The sequence below is a fragment of the Coenobita brevimanus genome, chromosome 8 (assembly GCF_032717465.1).
Source record: "Coenobita brevimanus isolate Jiangsu-jjx chromosome 8, ASM3271746v2, whole genome shotgun sequence".
Taxonomy (NCBI): Eukaryota; Metazoa; Arthropoda; class Malacostraca; order Decapoda; family Coenobitidae; genus Coenobita; species Coenobita brevimanus.
Window position 1 is genome coordinate 26504812 of NC_136961.1, and position 22442 is coordinate 26527253.

Here is a 22442-nt window from a genome sequence, read left to right on the forward strand (position 1 = left end):
CTCATCTCATTTACTCTGTCGACGAATTGCTGAGCCGATGACCTCTTAGTATCAATGAACACCATACACAAAGGTTTCCAGTATTAATATGTCTTCTCATTTATTTGGTTTATTGTAAGTTTGTGATCGATGTTTGAGAATCCACTTCGAAAACCTGCCTATTTCCTAGTCTGGTTGGAGTCTAGGATGCCTGAAATGCTATTGGTGATGAGATTTGTGAATAACTTGCATATAACTGACAATAAGACTAACTGGTGGGCAGTTTTAAGATCCTTCAAATCTTTTTTCTTATGTTTCATTCATTTTTCCAAGCTGTGACTTTTCCTTTTAGGAGACACTTCGTAAATGGTCTTAACCCCTAAATAACGTAATTCAATCTGGTTCGTCTGCCATTGGAGTCGCAATTTGGGGGTGTTTTTTCGAATTTCACCAAGGGGAAAATCAATATGTTCTGGCCAAAGAGGAAGAATTTACACACCTGACAGTGCAATCGGCACCCCCTAGGCCTAATGGTTACTGCACAATCGAGGGTCAAAGTTGGAAAAAAAATAAAATAGTTACCCCTAAGAATTTTCGAAAGCCCCCCCCATAGTTTTGATAACTAACTATTTCTATTACTGAAATAGGTCATTGCAATATCAAATGTCACACCAAGCCCGAGAACAGGTGTTTTGGGGTGTGGGGAGATTACTTGTTTTTGAGGAGATAAAGAGCCCTGTGGGGAGAAGGTTTGTAGGTAGGGAGGTTGGATAAAACAATCTTTTCTCATCAAGGTAGAGCAGTTTAGTTTCTTGACCAACTACTATGAAAACAGATGTGTATGTATGAGTGGGGAGATAAAATTCGATCGGGGAGAAGGCCCACAACGAGTACAGTGAACCTTGGGAGATCATTTATGGTAACAACTAATTTGGCTAGTTGAAACTAACAAAATCTATGTAATGTAGCATATCAACCATGCAAGCAGATGTGTTTGCAGGTGTGGGGAGATAATTCACGTATGGAGAGTAATAGATGTATCAAGGTGGAAGGGTGGTGGTGGGGGAAGGGGGCTGGGTGGTGGTGAGGGGGCTGGGGCTCAGATGCCTGCAATTGCATGTGTTTGCATGTATAGAACAGTGTACAGAGAAGCATTTGTTATGTTCAGGTAAGAAAAGGCACAGGAAAAAAATCGAGGCAATACGCATAAAGCACGTGTACATGTGTTGGAGGTTGGGGGAGTGGGGGAGGGGAGGCGAGGGGGGGGGAGAGCAAACCAAGCTGCATGCTCGCTATCACACGATGGTTTATTGGGGGTAGGAGAGTAGTATGGGGCCGAAATTGAGGGAGGAGATAGGGTAGGTCAGGGTATACAAGGTAGGGGGAAAGTGGGGGAAGCCAGAGGGGGATAGAATGGGCCTCGTGGTTGGGGGAGGGGTAAACTTCGACTAACAACGTCCTACTGGGGCATACAAAGTGGTGGGAGGGTGTTCAGAGAGGGTTATTACGTGCCAGATGACGAAACATTCAGGCAATGGGCGAGCCAAAGGGGGGATGACTTCCCCTGTCCCCAGAGTGGCAGGATCACCCAACCCAAGGCCGGAGGGGTTAATAAACATTGGCTTGAAGGTATATACGTCACAATCGGGGCGGGTCGATGTGCAGGCAGTTATTTACAAGGCGCGCTGTATTGATGTGATTCGGCTGAGAGGGCTAAAGTGGTCAACACGTACATTGACGTGCTTCAGTATTTAGGGGTTAATTGTTTTACATGCCAGTCTTTCCTGCATGTGCTGTGATACCATCTTCTCTTGATGTTCTTCCAATTTTTATACTTTCCAAACCTATTTTTGTCAGTTCTATAGTTATGGCTGGAACTTCTGTATAGATATTAGGTTTCCTTCGATGTGTGGTCTGTCATCTGAGTTGTAAAGATGACCAAAGAATTCTTCAACAACATTGATAATTTCTTCCTTATTATGTGTTATTTCACCATTTGCTTTCTTTGAAGCATACATGATTTTTCCCATCCCTAGTCTCGTTTTTCTGCTTTTGTGCTAATTCCTGAGAGCTAGTGCAATGGTCTGTTAATTTTACAGCTTCTGTTTTATCTTTAGTAAATATTACCTTCAAGTTTTTTCGTTTCTACATTAATAGTTTCGTTTCTTTTGATAATTTACTCTTCATTTGCATTTTACTCCTATTTAAAGTTCTGCTTCGTTCAGTATCTTGGTGAAGTTTTCACTTATTTAGTCAGTGCAGAGGTTTTCTTCTTAGTTAAGGACTGAATACCTATTTTGGATGCTGATGTCAGAACTCTAAAATATCATAACACACTACATAAAAGCTAGTAACGTATATATATGTATTATAGTGGTTAGATGAAAGTCATACCTAGGGCTAGAGGAAGTGGTGTTTGCACATTCACAGTGGACTGTCACACACAGCAAGGTGTGACATCTGATTGAAAAGTCCCCAGACTCAGGAAGATTCCACACAACTGTGCCTTACACATGTCAAAACCAGTCATATACAGGGGAAATGGAAGAGACAGAGCAGAAAGGGGTTAGGAGAGAATAGAGACAGCACGGAGAGGAGCGTGCGGGTTAGCCAGTAACTCTCACCTCACTACGTTCTTGTAAGACTCACACACTGTTACTCTGTATTACTCTCGAGATATTCCCTTTGAAGAAAATAAACTGCAATTAAACCCCAGACTCATCTTTGTCTTTCTTCTGTCATCTACGACAAGTACAGTGAATATTCTCTCCTTTCGTAAAATCTCTATGAATCAACTCACTGTTACAATAGCTCGGTGGTGACCATGATACATTAGTTCTACAATTACGATATATTATACAGAAACCAAATTTGATTTCCTTATTAACCCTTAGCCGCCGGGGGGTTCCCGGCAGCTGTACACTCCTCCCTACGGGGGATTTCCGAGATTTTGGAAAAAATACCCTTACTTCAAACCCTTCTATCTGACAAACTATAATAGCTAGAGAATTCAATGAAAGTTCATAAGATTCATCAACTCTTCCTCTTTCCAGTGAAGGTATCACGAGGTCTCTAGGTGGTCCCGTCGATGAGTAAGGATGAGTTGAAGACGAGTGGTTTTTCACATTTTTGCTTGCGGCTCCGAGCGTGTGTCACTGGCAATGGCCTTGGCCCGGCCGACTAGCATTAGCAGCACTGACTGGAGTGGTGATTGTAACACTGCCTGTGTGTCCTTGGAATGCGGAATTCCACTCGTTTTTTTTCTACTCCTTACCGCCGTGAAAATGAGTCATCACCCAGTTCATGTGGCTCACCCAAGGATTTACCGCCCACACCACCATGCCACTATGCCTTGTATGTGTATGGGAAAGGACATATCTCGTCGTTTTTCTGTACTCACTTCCGTGAATAATCATATTTCTCCTTTACTAAGACACTTAGAACTGCACTTTACATCACAATTACAGGTAATTGCACTTTGACAAGTAAGTGCTGTTGCTCTTTCACTTATGATCGTAGAGTATGAGGTAATTATTTGTGCTGTAAATCAGACTGCTTTTTACTAATAAGGGTTATACTGAAAATCATATAAATGTTTTACACAACTAACATTATTTGTACTTCACATCACAGATACACTGATGCTCATATTTGGCACAATCCCCCTGAGTATTAAGTGAAATAATTTAGGTATAGCGAAGCAGGTTTTGTTCATTGTGGCCCACTCACAAGTGGTTTTCTTTCAGGTAACAGGTAGGCAAACTCAAGGTATATCCAATAATTTTCTAACCAATATCCAATAAACAGTATCAACTGTATTGCACTTACTATAAATCACTTATATGCACTTGAAGAACTTATACAAGACTTATATCAAAGCACTTGCTATAATTCACTTAAAATATCACACATTTCACTCATTTATGAAAATAAACAAACTTCTGCACAGCTGTACACTATTTACACTTCCCCACATACCTGCTCAGTACTCATAGCACTCCCGAAGGGGCTGATTGTGCAGACTCTGCCCTTGACGTGGTAGGCTGAGGTGTGGGAGAGCACTGGAGGAAGATACGTCGGCAAGCAGGTGGCGAGAGTGTGGGGGAAACGGCTCCGCGGCGTTTTTTTCTGCAGATGACCGCCAGGTCCGCGTCACTTTCCCGCTGTCCTGGGTCATCTTGTGCCTCCTCATCGCCGAAATCATCACTCTCGTAGACTGTCCCTTCCTCCTGGAGAAGTCGGAGAGCCCTCTCTAACGTCAGAGTTCGAGTAGGAATTGGAGGGCGAGAGAGCTAGCTCTCCACGTCACAGCTTTTTTTCTCCTCAGAGGACATACTCTAGCTGAGTGTATGAGAGGAGACAGTATCGTCAAGGGCACATCCTATGGCATTATCATTAAGCCCTTTACGTGGCACTAAGGGCTGAATTTTCGCGGGGGTTGATGAGGCACTCGGCCCTTCATGCGGTGGGATGGAATCGGACGATGTCAAGGAAGTTGACATTGCTCCTCTCGCTACCACTGCCCAGCACAAACTGAACCGCACAACTGCGGGGTACCTGGGGGTCCTACCTACCCCGTAGGTATCACAGAAAATGGTCCCATGCTCAAACAGTGGCGGGAAGGTGAGTGCAGTATATCAAGTTAACCGGCGGCCCTCCACGCCCTGAATCCTGTTGTGCATACACGTCAGCCAGCCGATAGGGATTAAGCTGGATTGACAAGTCAGGATGCATCATTTGTAGGATTTTTTTCCTCTCTTTACTTAACCATTATGATGAGGATCCAGTCGAGGGACATGGTGGACTTTGGCCCTGGATGGCTCTGGGCCCTGTACCTCAATGTGACAGTTTTCATGCCATTGTTTGAATGCTTGCCCAGAATTCCCCACCTCTTTCTCCTCTATGATCAGCTGACACAGCAGAGTGTGTCACTTGAATCTATCAATTATTGTCTCACCACCATGAGCAATAATTGTCATGGACCAAGCTGGCACGTTGTCCAATTCCTCACCCGCCCACCCTGGGCAAATGGCCTCTTTACCCACAAAATAACCTCTGCCCATGACAGTACATATGCAAAGGCTGTGAGGTTCCCCTGTGCACAAAGTGCTGCTTTGATTAACATACTGAAAAAATTCTAGTATGAGTTTTGTGCTGGTAAATGTGATAAGGTACTGATGTTGGTTAAATAATAACGATAATGACGTTTGTGCAATGACTTTTGTGAAATATTTGCGATTGTGACGTTTGTGTATTATTTACAACAGTGATCGTTTATGAAATAATTACGATATTGGTGAGAGAGATGTGTTTTCATGAACGGAAAGAGATGGGTGAAACATTTATGATAGTGATATGTGCAATACATGTGTAATATTGAAGTTTATGAAATATTTTCGATAGTGAGGAGAATTATGTGTTTTCACAAAAGACAAAGTGATTATTGCAATATTGTGATACTGATGGCTTGGGAAGTTGCCAACTGGATATTACAAAATTTAGTGTCGCCTCAGGAAACATGTAGATTATGATGGAGGAAAAATGCACTGGAATTACACCTTCAGTAATCTTATGTCAGTGATGCTTGTGCATCAAACTGTAAATGGTAAATATAAGTGCCTGTGTATAGTAAGTACACATAGAAAATAAGTAATTTAGTCATAAGTGAAAGGATGTAAAAACAAGTGTTTGTAAAGTATGAAATTAGTAAATACAGAAAACCTGATGGGGGAATATTTTCCCTAGTAATATACATCATCATGTAGTTTATTTGCAGCTACACACAATTCAGTGCACAGCAACAGCATGTCAGAATGGAGAGACCAGAAAAAAAGTGCAGGTAATTCTTTACCAAATGGGCAGAGCAATTCCACCTACATTATAACAAACTCAAAATTTCAAGGAAAGTAATTTTGGTACATACACAACACAGATAGTTAACTGTTCCAGTGTGGCTGCAAGAAGCAATTGGAAAAAGACAAAATACACCTATTTGGGGGTATTTAAGGAAGCGGCCAGGTCGCCCGTGGCAATGTTTTCTGACGATCTCTCTGACTGGCCATGTTGTTTACCAACCATCTCTCTGATTTGGCGCATCAGTGTATCCCGTGTCAAAGTAATGGGAAACTTAATGGTAGCCTAAACAAACCAAACCTAATCCAACCTAACCTTACTGGTGTTTGACAGCAAGCTTTCAAATGTAAAGATGTGCATTAGGGTTGTTAAATATGGCCTGCAACTGGCAGACGTTGGTGGAATACTTACACATTCTAAATCCTCATTTATAACTTTCAGAGGTAAGTTTATAAATATCCCCAGTAGCTGTGGTAATCCAGGAAAAATAACAAGTAACCTGTGAAAGATTCATTTCAATATAAAATATGGAAAGGCCACACCCATTTGGTAACACATTGATAAAGGGCGTAATCATGTGCTAAGGCACCAAGGTGACGAAACATAACCCAAGAAAGCAGCGAGAGGAGGTAGGAAGTCTTGAAAAAGACAGGGCTTTGAAGTGGTTGGCCAGGGAATGGAGCGCAGGCTGGCTCAGATCACACACAGACACACTGAGGCCATGGCCAGATGAACATATCCAAACACAAGCATGCTGAAAGCCAAAATTTACCTCTATTCAACTAGTCCTCTCTCCAAAACGCCACCTCCTAGTGACCTGGGGATATTTGCATTGGAAAGAGGAAGAGTTGTTGAGTAAGGCAAGCTTTATTTGAACTTCCTTGGTTGAGTGGTTGCTGAGCTACGAGAATGTGAAATAAATCTATTTTGTGGCGTTTGCCTTTAGGCTGGAGGAGGAAAGTGCGAAAAATGCCTGCAACCTAGAGGTTAACATAATTTTGCGATCATATTTCATTATTCTGTGATCACTACCAACATTTACTTGACTGATGATACATACATATTTTTTAATTTCACAATATCACAACGGTTAGTAAATTTGAAATCATTCTCGTTTTTACACCACCTGGAGATTTCCAAGTTCATTTTTATATGTTCTGTCTTTAAAGATGGTAGTCATAATTTTCAGTGACAAAGCTTCTGTAAATTCTACCACAGATTGGCCACTTTCATTTCTTGAGTCTGCACCATGATTCCTAACTGAAGTCTCTCCTACAACCATTTTTCCAAATTTAACTTTGAAGTTGCCCATGATAATAGTATGTATAGTGGATCTTTCCACTGTCAACAGCTGCCTGTACATCTTCACAGACCTTAATATTTCATCGCTATAACTATTTGTTGCTGCATATACTTGAACTACTTCTAATTGGTTTCTATCATTCAGTTTTATCGTGACAGTATCTACTCACTGAGCTTATATATATATATATATATATATATATATATATATATATATATATATATATATATATATATATATATATATATATATATATATATATATATATATATATATATATATATATATATATATATATATATATATATATATATATATATATATATATATATATATTACTAACACTATTACTAAGTGAACAAGGTCTATTTTTTATTATCAGTTACATAATATGGAATATTAATTAGTGATTAACTGACTACCATCTTAGTCTTTGCTACCACAATAGCTCTCAGCACCACCATGTCCAGCATCAAAGCCCTCATTACTGTCACTGTCACCTCTAGCGCTTACATTACCACCAACACCATCACCTCAGCTCACATCATTATAAGGATCACTACCATCGTCATCACCACCTCCAACAATGTAGGTCCCACAACCACAGCTCACCACAACATCTGCTACCGCCACCATCACCACCACCACCATCACCACAACCACATCTGCTACCACCACCATCACCACCACTACATGTGCTACCACCACTATCACCACGATGACCACCACCATCGCCATCAACAACAGCAACATGATCATCACAGGCTCCTACAACCAACATCTTATTATCATGCTGCTCATTACCACCACTGATATGATTCCTACAAATTTCAGTCGCATCAATATTATCTCAACCCTCCCCATCATTATGGCCACCACCACCACCACAGCCGTCACCACTACAACCCTCAGTGCAGCATTATTTACAACCACCACCACCTCCACCAGTTCTACCAGTGCTCTCACGTATAGCCCTACTATGACAACCATTACCTCACAACATCCATTTCCAGTATCATCACTAATATCGCCACCATATTCAGCACCACCACCACAGTCCTAACAGTCACTACCATCACATCCAGAGCCTTCACCGTCAATGCTACCATCACAGACTACCACACCACCACAGTCCTAACAGTCACTACCACCACATCCACAGCCTTCACCGTCAGTGCTGCCATCACAGTCTACCACACCACCACAGTCCTAATTGTCACTACCACCACATCCACACCGTCAATGATACCATCACAGACCACCACACCACCACAATCCTAATAGTCACTACCACCATATCCACGCCTTCGCCTTCAATGCTACCACCATCACAGTCTATCACACTATTGCCTCAGTTTTTTCACTACCAATACTACCACAACCACAGCACTGATTACTCCTTACTCCACCACCACAATAGCTGTAACTACAGTAGCTCCACCACCACCACCACCGCAATGTTCGCAGTCACCGACACTACAGACCTCTGTACCGACATCACAATGTTCACCATAAGAACCGTAACTCCTACTATCACCTCAACCCTCACCACCTATGACTGATGCCCAAGGGCCACAAGAACCGTAACCCCTGCTATCACCTCAGCCCTCACCACCTATGACTGATGCCCAAGGGCCACAAGATCTGTAACCCCTACTATCACCTCAGCCCTCACCACCTATGATTGATGCCCAAGGGCCACAAGATCTGTAACCCCTACTATCACCTCAACCCTCACCACCTATGACTGATGCCCAAGGGCAATATCATATAATGAACTAATAGGATATGACGCTATGTTCATTGTAACACTGATATCTTTCTCCCACCAGCTCTTGATGTAGACATATGGCGTAAAGGACAACATGATGTCGACAACTGTTTGGTCTTTGAAGCTTAGCCTGGGTGTGTCCTGCCTTCTGGTCCACGGTCGCCTGCCCCACTGCAGCGGTGTGTGTGTGTGTGTGTGTGTGTGTGTGTAAAGAGAGAAGCATAACCATAGTTTTCCTGAAACCTTTCTATTCTTTTCACCTCCTTGAAGGTACTGGTGACCCTGCATCCACTGCTTGACTGCAACACTTACCATATTCTGTAGTGACATTGCTGTTTATTAAACCCTTTATGTAGCAGAATACTTTGAAGAACAGTGCGCCGTTAAATTTAAACTTCGTTAAAACCCATGATCGAGCTAAATTTACAAAAACCAGGATCGTTACATACATATCCAAGTTTATTTAATGTGTTATTGTACAAATCAGTTCTGTATACCTATAGTAGGCTACAAATGTGTTGTAAATCATTACACGTTTAAAAATGGAAATAAATTATACCAAAGTAGGAGAGTAAAAGTGCAGGAACTGCAGTGAGTGCTTACACAGTGAAAGACTGAGTTTGACTGACGCTCTAATGCAGTCAATCAGCTACTTTTAAGATGTATAATTGAGCTTATTACCCGTCCCCACCCAGGAGGGGCTCAGCCACGGGTACTGTGTCTACACGGTTTTTCTGTTTGTTTGTTTGTTTGTCTAAGTGTCTGTTAACAACTTTACGCAAAAACTACTGGTGACTTTGACTAAAATTACAGGGATAATGGGCTAGGACCTAATCATCTTAAATTTTAGGTCAAAATGGGCCAAGGACCAGGCGGTAGGCCCTTGAAATAAAAAATAAAAATAACGGGGACGGGTAAAAATCGTTTTTTCGACAACATTCCTTTCAAATTCGTCATATCGACATGAAACCAAAACCTTAATGTGCATCTTTTAGATCTGCATCCTATATCATGCTTAATTACATCAAGGGGTCACCCTCCCAGTTAGGGGTAGGGGGGTCAGTGTCAGGTTTGCTGTGTCTTGGCACCGATTCTTGTTCTTTTCATGAGATGATTGTTTGACTCAGAGAATTTGTTCGAGCCAAAATTTGATAAATGGATGTTCGTTAAAAAAAAAAAAAAAAAAAAAAAAAAAAAAAGAGTATACTGTACTTGTATGATATTCCAAGATATGTTTCTGAACACCTTGCCTTCATTGAATTTGCTTTGTTTGGCCATGGTGTTAGTTGCTATTTGGCATGAAAATTATGTGTGTGTAATTCACTGGGTCGGTCAGGATCTCTTTGATGGTCGTGATCGTCAGCTTTTACCCTCCTGGAAGGGAGCTGAGAGCTCATATAGTCCGATCTAAGGGCAAGGCTGTGACCTTCACACACGCACACACCCGTCCCCTTGCTCAAGGGGGACAGTGTGTGTGTGTGTGTGTGTGTGTGTGTGTGTGTGTGTGTGTGTGTGTGTGTGTGTGTGTGTGTGTGTGTATGTGTGTGTGTGGAGGAGGAGTGGGATTCGAAGGCCAAGCATTGGTTTTTTGGGGGGATTAGGGAGGGGGTAGAGGAGCACTTTTCTAATGTGTGTTGAGGCTACAACACAGAGCAGTGAGCTGATGATGAAAGTGGTGTAGAGCAAACTTATGTACAGGAAAACTCTGAAATTATGTATTATTAGGCTATTTCAAGGAGTGCGGTAACTACTTCTTAAGTAGGAATGGCGCAGGTTCAAAACGAAATCTTGTACAAAATGGTATAGGAGCAGTAGAATGAAAACGGCCGCAAAGCCCAGTTCTAAGCTTATGAACTAAAAGGCCTTCGCTATTCAAGTGTAAAACTACTCGCAAAGTCTTGCTAACCTTCGTAGGAGTCGCAAATTTGAACCATTAAAATATCGAGTTCTTCTTTCTTTCTTTCTTCATCAGTCATAACTCCAAAACAAAAAGGCATATACACCAAAACGTTTCTTGTCGAGTGTAGATGTTTCTTTCCATGTTTAGATCATGCTACGGTTCGCGAGTTACGGCCAGAAAACCATATTGCGGTCACCCGTAAGTACGCCATTTTGCGTAATTTTGGTTAGCTACAGCTCACTAACTGTTACAGAATGTACCAAAACAAGTCTCTTCACGGGAAGGCACCTTCATTTTAGTTTTTCAGTATGCTGTACATGTAACAATCTAAATCTAACACTTGGTTTATGCATAATTATACTTCTACAAAAAGATCATATACCAGATAACAAACATTTTATCTTAACATGATTAAGTAGTAAGAATGGAAAAAGTGCACAGATAAGAGATGAAAAAAAGCATAGAAACAAGACCATAGCACAGATAAGAGGTGAAGAAACACAGAAACAAGAAAGCATTCAGGATGGGAGGAGGTTTGGACACCTATACCCATTACTACATTGCACCAACTACAAGTTTGTGGATAAAGTGTGTAATTAGTAATGGGTATAGGTGTCCAAGTCTTCTCCCATACTGAATGCTCACTTGTTTCTGGCCTTCTCAACTTCTTATCTCAGCACTTTTGCCCTTTCCAGATTTGGAGACCTATACCTTATACTACATCCCACACCTTAACCACATACATGTATTTGTAGCTGGTGGAATGCTCTTGTTTCTGTGCTGTTTTCATCTCTTATCTGTCTACTTTTGAAAATTCCTACTTCTTAACAATCATTTTATGAAGAAAATTTTTGTTTTCTAGTATTTATGTTTTAGTTGAATTATTTCATTCAATATTTGAATTGTCATTTTAATGAAATGTGTGACTGAAGTGTGTCATCATTTACATTTAAAAAATGCGAGATTTTGCATAGTAAATACATTGTTTCAATCTATCTGTCATCCAAATCTTTCTCCCGATTAGAGGCGAATTAACCGAGGTCAAGGAGAGTCGATTTCGACAATCGTGGTGAGAGTGGTCAGTCACTCACCATGATTGGCATCATATATGCAGTGAACACCAACCTTCCCATAAATGTAAACCATCATGAGTCATGTCTAGATGAAACGCTTTAACTCACCAGATCATAAGCCGTCTGTGTGGTTATGTGGTTTCACGCAATGTAGTAAATGGCTTACAGGGTAAAAAAAAAAATTATTTGGCTTGTCACTCAGCACAGAGTCAGGCAAAGGTAACACTATATCAAGTGAGTGGATGGTAGTTCCCCCCCCCACCGGGATATATATATTATTCGGTTATAAAATACGTGTGTAGTTGTTCATCTGCCGGGAAAACATAATTTTACCTTATTAATACATTATTTGGTTGAACTCACTCATAGTACGTAGAAAATGGAGAGATTTCGCAAAGCACTATTAAACTGACAATTTTCTCTGAACATATTACAACGTCAGTGATGTAACCTTATAATGGAAACTACACAGTTCAACCTGGGTAAACCTCGATGCACTGATCGTATGCAGTAAATTGCCAAGTTTTGTGTATTTCATAATCAGCTCCTGCGAATGATGGCTACTGGAGAAATTGTTTACACAGGTTTTGCAACACTGCCATGGCTGCTTCTGCACACCTTCCAGCCCAGCAGTGAAGTACTTGCAGCATGATGTTCAGTCACGCAGGGGCTATCTGGTCCTACTCTCAAACTCAAGCCAAGACGAGGATGTGGGTTTATTTGTTTCGTTATTTGGCTTCAAACATCGATAATAATTATGAAGAACTAAAGAATAATGGTAATTTCATTAAGGCATTCAACTGGCACAACGTCAAAATATGATCATTCTTTTTCAAAGCAAAATTTTACGATATATTGCGAAGATGTTCAGCTTATTGATATTACACATAAATAGGCAAGGGAGCATTTCATTGTCTCAGTAACTTGATCCGCTCTTGCATCCCACTTTGAATTGTCGTTTCTCAAATGTTGTGATTGGTATTCTTTCTTGCTCTGTTGCACATGTTATGCTGAGGATGTTATTCTGAGTGTTCTAAGTGAACTTTTTTATGCAAGACAGAAGGAACCATAGGTTAGAAACCTGCAAGACTTTTCCCTGAAAGAAAACAAGTAATAGAGCCAAATGCAAGATCCATTCATTGTGAAATGCCTGGTTACATTGCATTTAAAAGACTAGAGTTCACTGCCTGAAGGAAATACAGATAAAGATAGTTCCAAAGTTGACCTGTTGCATATATGAAATACTGGGAGTATCGGTTAACTCTTGCATCATTGAAAGGACAGAAAAGGGATGGTGGTAATCATCATCACTATAGAACGTATATGTGGTGGTCCTGTTCTTTAGTGGGTGGATATTCTTGCAGACACCAAAACACATAGTTATCTAATTGTTACAGATTTAATCAAGAGAATCTTTGTTGTATTTTTAGTTCGCAAACAATGCAGAGTGGGGCACTAGCCCTCCAACAGCCCAATACTGTTATGTAGGGAACTTGCATGAAAGCAGTGGAAAAGAGTTATCTGAGAGGAGCACGCGGTGTCACACGGATAGACCAACAGACAAACGAGGAAGTAAAGAAGCGTTGTGGTGTTGATGTGGACGTGACTAAAAGTGTTAAGAAAAATACAATGAGATGGTGTGGCCATGTGAAGAGGATGGAGAATGACAGACTGACTAGAAGAATGTATTTGAGTGAAGTAGAGGGCAGGAAAATTGTAGACTTTCTGCCAGGCTAGTGTAGTGGGAGTTGAGCCATCACACACACACACAGACACACACACACACACACACACACACACAAGAACTCAGGTTGTGAAACACCTCCAACGACTTCTTGACAATTTATTGATTCTAAGTACGACCCACTCCCTAGGTGTCTAGTTTCTTTCAAACTGTTACTAAGTTGCTGGGAAAGACCAAAGGGGTGACCACGTGTAGCATGTGTCAGGCATGTTATGCTGAGTTAATAAAACTCTGATCTGCACACACACAAAAAAAAAAACGAATTCTCACAGGACCACACTGCACATTCTTAGCAGAAACTCTCTGAGCAGCTGTATCATACAATGGCTATACATATAGGTATATACTTTATCATGCATATTAAAGTCATACACTTATACACATTTCCAAAGGAGGAGGGGAGACCAAGGATGAAATGGTTGAATGGAGGGGAGTTATATACGAGAGGAGGGACTGAGTTGCAGGAAGTGCAGCCAAATGAAAGAAGAAAGGGCAACCTGTTGCCAGTTTGTTTGTGATCACCCTTGCAGAATTAACCCATCTCGTCCGGGTGGCATGTATACTGGTCCTCCTTGGGTCATGCAGGAGTCATGTATACATGATCTACTAATTCGTAACATTGTTTGAATATTTAGTTTATTATTTCCACCACCTGCACCTGCTGGCTACACTCCCGCACACATTCCAGTCACACTCCAGTTGCCTGCAAACCTCTGTGATGGACAGACCTACGCAAATCCATGTTCCTGTACCCGTACCCTCGGGTAACCGCCCGTGCCCACCGACTTCAACAGCAATGAAGTCCAAAGGCCCTAAGAGGAAAGGCCTTAGTGATAATGCAATAGGGAGTTCCATTATCGCCGATTGTGAGTGGGGAAAGTGACTCTTCCTCTGAGAAAACATATACAGTGATGCTGATGCTGAATATGGAAAAATAGGCATCAGAAGAGGAGAGTGACCGTGAATTCTCCACTGTGTGCCGATATTTAAAGTGGTGGGGGAGGTAGACAGTGTAGGAAGGGAAGAGGCTGGCAGGAGGAGAAAAAGTCAGGCTGAGCCACCATGCACCAGAGCGGCCTAAAGTGGAAATTTCCACCCATACACCATCATCACCACCTTCACCCACATGGCCTGCATCACTACATTCATCACCACGTGCCTCACACCACCGGCCTGCATCATTACAGGCCTCACCATGTGCCTCACCACGCCGACCTGCCTGACCATGTGCCTCACCACGCCTACCTGCCTCACCATGTGCCTCACCACGCTGGCCTGCATCACTACAGGCCTCACCATGTGCCTCTCCATGCCGACCTGCGGACCATGTGCCTCACCACGCCTACCTGCCTCACCATGTGCCTCACCACGCTGGCCTGCATCACCACGTGCCTCACCACGTGCCTCACCACGCCGTCCTTTCTCACCACGTGGCGCGTCACGCTGGCCTGCCTCACCACTTGCCATATCCCCACAACATGGCCCATCAGGTTATGTTGGTGAATGTGCACGCTGGCAGGAAGTACCCGCCAATGCCTTTCTCCAGCTCCATGACCACCACTATCACTGTCACCAGCATCATCACCTGCCTCATCTAGTGGTGAGTCAGCAGAATCGCCACCACGTCACCATGTTAGGGGTCGTGGCAGGGCACGGGGCAAGCCACGTGCACGGTCGACACGACAGGAGCCAAGGACAGGTAGGTTAGAAGTCTTTGTGGGAGGAAAGGGCAGCGTTTCAGCCTGAGGTACCTGTGTTTGATGACACAAATGCAGGTGTGCAGCCGGAATTTCTCTGCAACAGAGCTTCTTCTGCAGTGGACTTCTTCCTTGCTTTTTTCACAACAGTCGTGTTGGAGTTCATTGTGAAAGAAGTGAACAGTTTCAGGGATCTCTGCTGCAACTGGGCTGAGACTTCGCACCTGAGAGAGAATCTGAAAATGAAGGAATGGACTGCAACGAGTGTTAGCGAAATGTATGTTTGGCTAGATTTGACAAAGTTGATGCCTCATGTTAGAAAACATAACATACACGATTATTGGCTCGTGGACGATATTGCCACAACGCCAGTATTCGGTAAGTACAGTATATGCCACGTGACCGATATCTTGACATCCTGAGGTACTTGCATTTTTCCATGAATATGGGTCCACATCCGAACGATAGGCTGTGGAAAATTCGCTCGATTCTGGAGATGAAGGAAGAATTTCGATCTTTTTCAGGCCATTTCAGAAGGATGTTTTCAATGAGTTGCTTGTTTTGTTCAGGGGATGTCTTGCCTTCATTCAGTCCATTTCACCAAAGAGACATTGTTTCGGAATAAAGTTAATTTTATTGTGTGATTGCAAGACTGGGTACATGCTTGATTTCACTGTGTATACAGCGAGTGATGCGGTGTTGTTGAAGGACAATCCCGATGGTTTCTCTGGCTCAGTTGTCAAGAAGATAATGGACAGGCACTGCAGTGGCAACCATATCCTTTATACTGATAAATATTACACGGCACCAGGTCTTGCAAAGTACCTGCAAGAATTGGATCGTTTTGCAATGTCCGTGCAAAGACGAAGCATTGGCCATCATTTGCCAAAGGGACCATGAAGGGGGAGTGCAAGACCTTGCAATCAGGTAAACTCCTGGCATTTCACTGGCATGATAAGAGAAATGTGAATGTCCTTGAATGTCCTTTCCACGTTCCACAAAGTTAAGTTGATTGACACAGGCAAGGTCGATAGAAGATCGAGGCAGCCAGTCTTCAAGCCCGATGCTCTTATCGACTAAAACATGAACATGTGACTCGTCGATAAATCAGATATGCAGATCGGCACAATCAACTGTCTGAGGAGGTGTTGTAAGTAGTATTAGAAGGCATTCCTACATGTACTGGACATCTGTGTAATGAATGCCTTCATTCTGTACAAGGATGTTACACAGACCAGCACATCCCTCAGACAGTTCGAGAAGGATGTAATTTTTGTAATTTTCGGCCTTCTGGAGTGGTATGGACAGGTAAATCCTTCCGTGAAATAGAGGCACAGTGTACCGCCTGTAGTGCGGGAACTACCTAAGCAGGCATTTCGTGGAAATACTACCTCACACACCTGCAGGCAAGGAAGCTTTCTGACTTTGCTATGTTTGCGCCAGTTCATCGTGCCGACCACAGCAACGCCACATGAGGAAGTGGTGGTGTGCTGAATGTGAGGTGGCACTGTGTAGGCTACTGACTGTTTCTTTGATATCCACGCAAAGTGGTAGGAGTCTGGGTATAATGCATGCGTTACTTTTGTACATACCGGTATATGTTATTTTTTGTTGAAACAGAAAATATGATCTTACTGCTCTGCGTATTTTTATGTGAATAATGGAGGCACAAAGTACAGTATGTTTCATGATAAACTTGCAGCCTTATTTTATTGTGAAAACATTTGTTCATACATATTTCGTATGATTAAAAAGTATAACTCAAAGGAAAGAGAAAGTCACAGTGGTATTTCCGTTTGTGGGTAGTACGTAAAGGACTACCGGTTCTTGGTTTACATTTTTTTTTTTTTGTAGTAGTACTTGTAGTGGTAGTAGGAATGGTGGTAAAGTATATGTTGTAGGTGTGGTAGGAATAGTAGTAGATGTGGTAGTTGTAACAGTAGTAGTTGTGATAGTGGTAGCAGTATTTGTAGTAGTGGTAGTTGTAGTATTAGAACTAGTTGTTGTAGTGGTAGTTGTACTTGAACTTCTGGCAGTAACAGTATTATTTCTAGTTGTTGTAATACCCAGACTTCTACTCGCTCACCAATGCCAGAAGCGAGGAACAATCCTAGCCAAACATACATTTCCATGTGTGTGTTCTTACCTAATTGTATCTTTACAGGAATGAGTCAAGCTCGTACTGTTCCGTGTCTTAAACCATATTTATCGTACATATCCTTAAATTTGTGAATTGTTTTGGCACACACTATTTCATTCGGTAGTGCATTCCATTGATCAATTGCTCTGTTTGGGAAACTGAATTTCCTTACGTCTTTATCACCTCTCTTCTTATGCAGTTTTTTGCAGTGTCCTCTTGCTGATGCTTCTCCATATGTTAAGTAATCATTTATGTCTATTTTCTCCTTCCTGATATGCACTTATATAGCATTATCATGTCACCTCTTTTCCTTCTCTCCTGTAGTGTTGGTAGATTCAGTTTATTTAGTCTTTCTTCATAGCTTAGGTCCCTTAAGCTTGGTATCCATTATGTAGCGGCCCTTTGAACTTTTTCGATCTTGTCTATGTGCTTTTTGAGTTGAGGACTCCGACTACTGATGCATATTCCAGGGTTGGTCTAATGAATGATGTTATTATCCTTCTTAGCATGTCTTCATTTATGTATGTGAATGCTATTCTCATATTTGCAAGCAGTGTATACATGTTCCGTACCTTCTCGCTGATGTGGTCAGCCGGAGATAGTCGGTTATTGATAATCACACCTTTTTTTTTTTTTTTTTTTTTATAACAGAACGGAGGAAGGAAAAATAAATGAGTAAAAAAAAATTATCCATACACCAGATTACTGGTGTCCTCTGTTCATAAAATATCTGTAACAGTTAGACTTGAACAGTTGTGGGTTGAAATTTGGAGGAAAACAACTCTGGGGAAGCGAGTTCCAAAGAGATGCAGTTCGGGGAATGAAAGAATTCTGATAGGCAGAAGTTCTGCAATATGGTTGAGTGACAGTCCAGTCATGAGAGCTACCAGATGCCCGTGTAGCACGAGGGAAGGCATGGAGAGGTGGCACCATGGACGCAACTTCGTCTGAGCATTTGCCAAAAAAATATCTGTAAAATAATGCAAGGGAGGCAACATTCCTTCTTACTTGCAGGGGAGGTAGTTTATATGTAATGGCAGGATTTTTAATGATTCTAACAGCTTTATTCTGAATTTTGTCTAGTTGTCTTAATGCAACCTCTCCACAACCATTCCACAAGGGTGAGCAATGTTCAAGCTAAGAGCGCGCATGACTCTTATAAATTATAGCTAACTGCTCATCGGCAATGAAGTTACGGACTCTGTACAATAATCCAAGTTTTTTTGAGGCAGTTTTAGCAAGTGATCTGACATGAGAGGTCCAGCTGAGGGCACTGTTAAGTGAGACACCAAGAATTTCAATACTTTTGGAGATGGGAATATTAGTAGCACTGAAGGTAATGTACGAATCTGGCAATATCTGTCTATTAGTAAACTGTATGTATTTAGTTTTACTAGCATTAAAAGAGACAAGGTTGTTTTGTCCCCATTCACTGATTGTAGATAGATCTTGATTTATGGAGATGGGTGTACTGAGTTGAGAGGTAGAGATATTAGACTTTGTAAATGGATGTCTGAGTGTGAATGAACTATGTAGTGTTGAGTCATCTGCATATGAGTGAATGGGATTGTGAGTGACAGATAAGAGATCATTAATATGAACCAGAAATAGGGTTGGCGCCAGAACTGATCCCTGCGGCACGCTGGCGTTGAGTGGAAATTCGAATATACATCCTAGGTCTCTCTCTCTTTTTGATGTATATAGGGTTTTATTTCCTAACTTATAATCCCAGTCAGGTCTTTTTCCACTTTTACCAAACCTGATTACATGACACTTGTCCACATTGAATTCCATTTGCCATGTACTACTCCATTCATGAAGTTTATTTAATTCTTCTTGTAGCTCTTTACATGAGTCTGTGTTAGTAATTCTCCTTTGTATTTTTGCATCATCTGTAAACATATTCAGACAGCTCTCATTTCCAGTGTTACTGTTTATTTCTTTTATATACACTAAAAACATGATTGGTGCCAGCACTGAACCCTGTGGTACTCCACTAGTCACTTCTTTCCATGATGAGTAGTTTCCTCTTAGTACTGTTCTCATTTCTCTTTTTATGAGAAAGTCTTGCATCCAACAAAACAGTTTGCCTCGAATTCCTCCTTAATGGTACAGTTTCCATAAAAGTCTTTGGTGTGGTACTGTGTCAAAAGCTTTCTTGAAATCTAAATAGATACTGTCCACCCATCCTTCCCTTTCCTGTATTGTGTTTGTTACTCTGTCATAGTAGCTCAACAGATTAGTAACACATGATTTTCCTTTTCTGAAACCAAACTGTCTTTCTGTTATCATACTGTGTTCTAGACGATTTACCCAAGCTTTTCTTATAAGCTTTTTCTAATACCTTGCTTACAACACTGGTCAATGATACTGGTCGGTAGTTGAGTGGATTTTGTCTATTTCCTTTCTTGAATAAGGGGACAATATTTGCTTTTTTTCAAATATCAGATAGTTTACCTTGACTCAAGGATTTCTTGAAAATTAAAAATAATGGTTTACTTATCTCCTTTGCACATTCTCGTTAATACCCAACATGAAATTTCATCAGGACCACTTGCTTTTCCTCTGTCTAATCTACTTAACTCCTCCTGTATTACTTTTTCTGCTATTTGTATATCTGGTAGTATGTGTGGACATGAATGTTCCACATAGTCCCTCTCAAAATTTTTTCTTCTGTAAAAACTAATTGGAAATTCTTATTTAGTGCTTCACAAATATCTTTCTCTTGTGTATAAGTGATTCCCTTGTCCGTAATGGATTGTATTATATCTTTTACTTTGGTTTTGCTTCTGATATAGCTGTAAAACAGCTTTGATTGATCACTACTTTTATCTATTATATCCTCCTCAAACTGTTTTTGGGCTTCCCTCCTTATTCTTGTATAATCGTTTCTTGCCTGTGTAATTATTATACGCCCTTTCACTATTGTGTCTTCTGTATCTATTCCACAACGAATCTCTTCTTTCTTTTGATTTATTACATTCTGTATTGAACCATTTCTGTATTTTCTTATCTTATCTGCTTCTTTGTGCTGTGTGATGTATTCTGGACTCCTATTTCATAAAATTCACAGAATTTTTTATATACAGCATTTAAATCTTGTCCTCTAAGTTCATTTTCCCAATCAGCTTCTAAGAAATACTTCTTTAGGTCTTGATAATTTCCCTTTTTATAGATTAGGCTCTTTTTGTAACTGTCATTGCTGTTTACTATGTCATATGCTATCCTGAAGTTATAATTTAGTACTGCATGATCGCTTTTGCTGAGTGGAGGGTGATATATTAAACTGTGTGTGTGTGTGTGTGTGTGAGAGAGAGAGAGAGAGAGAGAGAGAGAGAGAGAGAGAGAGAGAGAGAGAGAGGGAGCGCACAAGTGTCTGTCTGTCTGTCCGTAAGGCGGAAGGGGACGAGCAGCCTGAGTTCAAGGTCGTTTCCAGTAAACATGATAGTGCTGAATCAGAATCGTACCGATGCTGGCTTGTGATGGCACGTGGTGTCGGAATGGTTCAGGCAAGATAGATGACCTGAATCATCCCAGTGCAAGTGCAGACAACCGTTTGCACATAGATCCAGATTCGGTTCTGTTCTGGCCCAACTGCATGTCTGTATCGGAAGCCAATAATCAGATCTGAATTGGGTGTAAGTAATTAGGCCAATTTACTGTACAAGTGTGTCTGGGTAGCTCGAAATTAACAGATCTTGAACTTAACTTTTTTCTTCCTTTAAGGAAATAACATTGTAAATTTTTATCCTTTAAATGCTTCTTAAAAAAAAAAAAAAAACACGAGTTTAACTATACATTAAGCTCAAAGGAAATGAACTGTAAAATTTATTAATTACAATGAAATAAATTTACATTATATAAGTCTCAAAATTAATTAAAAATAACAAGGAGAATACACTCACTCGCTCATTCAAACGCTAACATTTAACCTATGAAAAACGAAAAGAAATACTGGTCAGTAGAGGGGGCTAAGCGGAATGACTGGGCTTTGATACGTAGGACGGACGCTGCAAACACGCTAAACCTCTTCGCCGATTCACTGTCTAGGTGAAGATTTCAGGAACTCGCTGTGGCGGCGTTGCTCCAGGCTGGGCACAAACCTGCTCTCACGACGATCCAATTCTGACTAAGTTTGAATTATGAAAGAGGGCGAGGGCCGGCCGTGTTTGCTCCAACGGTCAACGGAAAGAAAGTGAGCGATATACGTTCACAATACATCACTCAGCGAAGGTGCTAATGTCGCGTGCAAGGATGATCACTTATGAAACAGTGAAAAATGTTCTGAAAACCGTCCCAATCGAGTGGACACTAGGACGGTTGGACCGAGTTAAACTCAGTGTAGAATTCCACTGGAATTCGCGGTTTTCACACTGAAACAAAAATGTCACGAACTTATAAACACGCTCACGCCAATTCGTGACAGAGCAAGAAGGTGTCCAGACAAGAGGCCAAGCTAGGCAGGAAGAGGCATCGCTGGGTGGAATTATGAAACTATTATAAGCACATATACAGACACAGAAAGGACAGAAAAAAATTCAAGCACAATTACAAGCACAGAAGGACAGGAAAAACTCCAAGCACAGTTACAGGTCCAAAGTGAAGAACAGAAAAAGCTCAGAAACGAAAGCAAAGGACAACAAGCACAGAACGAAGGACAGAATAAGCTCGAAGAACAATTACATGAACAGAAGAAAGAAATAAAAACAATTGCAGGCACAGAACGAAGAACAGAAAGAACTATATGAACAGCTTCAGGAGGCACTACAGGAGCAACAGAGGGAATTACAGCTGAGAATGCAAGGACAGCTAGATGCTTTCATGGGGGAAATGAAAGAAAAACAGGAACAATTGAAGAAGGAGGTATATGCTGAGTTACGGCAGCAGAAGTATGAGGTATGAAATCATGTGATAGAGTGTAAACAGCATGTAGACGAACAGTTGAAGACAGTTAGTGAGGTAACAGAGATGGAGTGCAAACA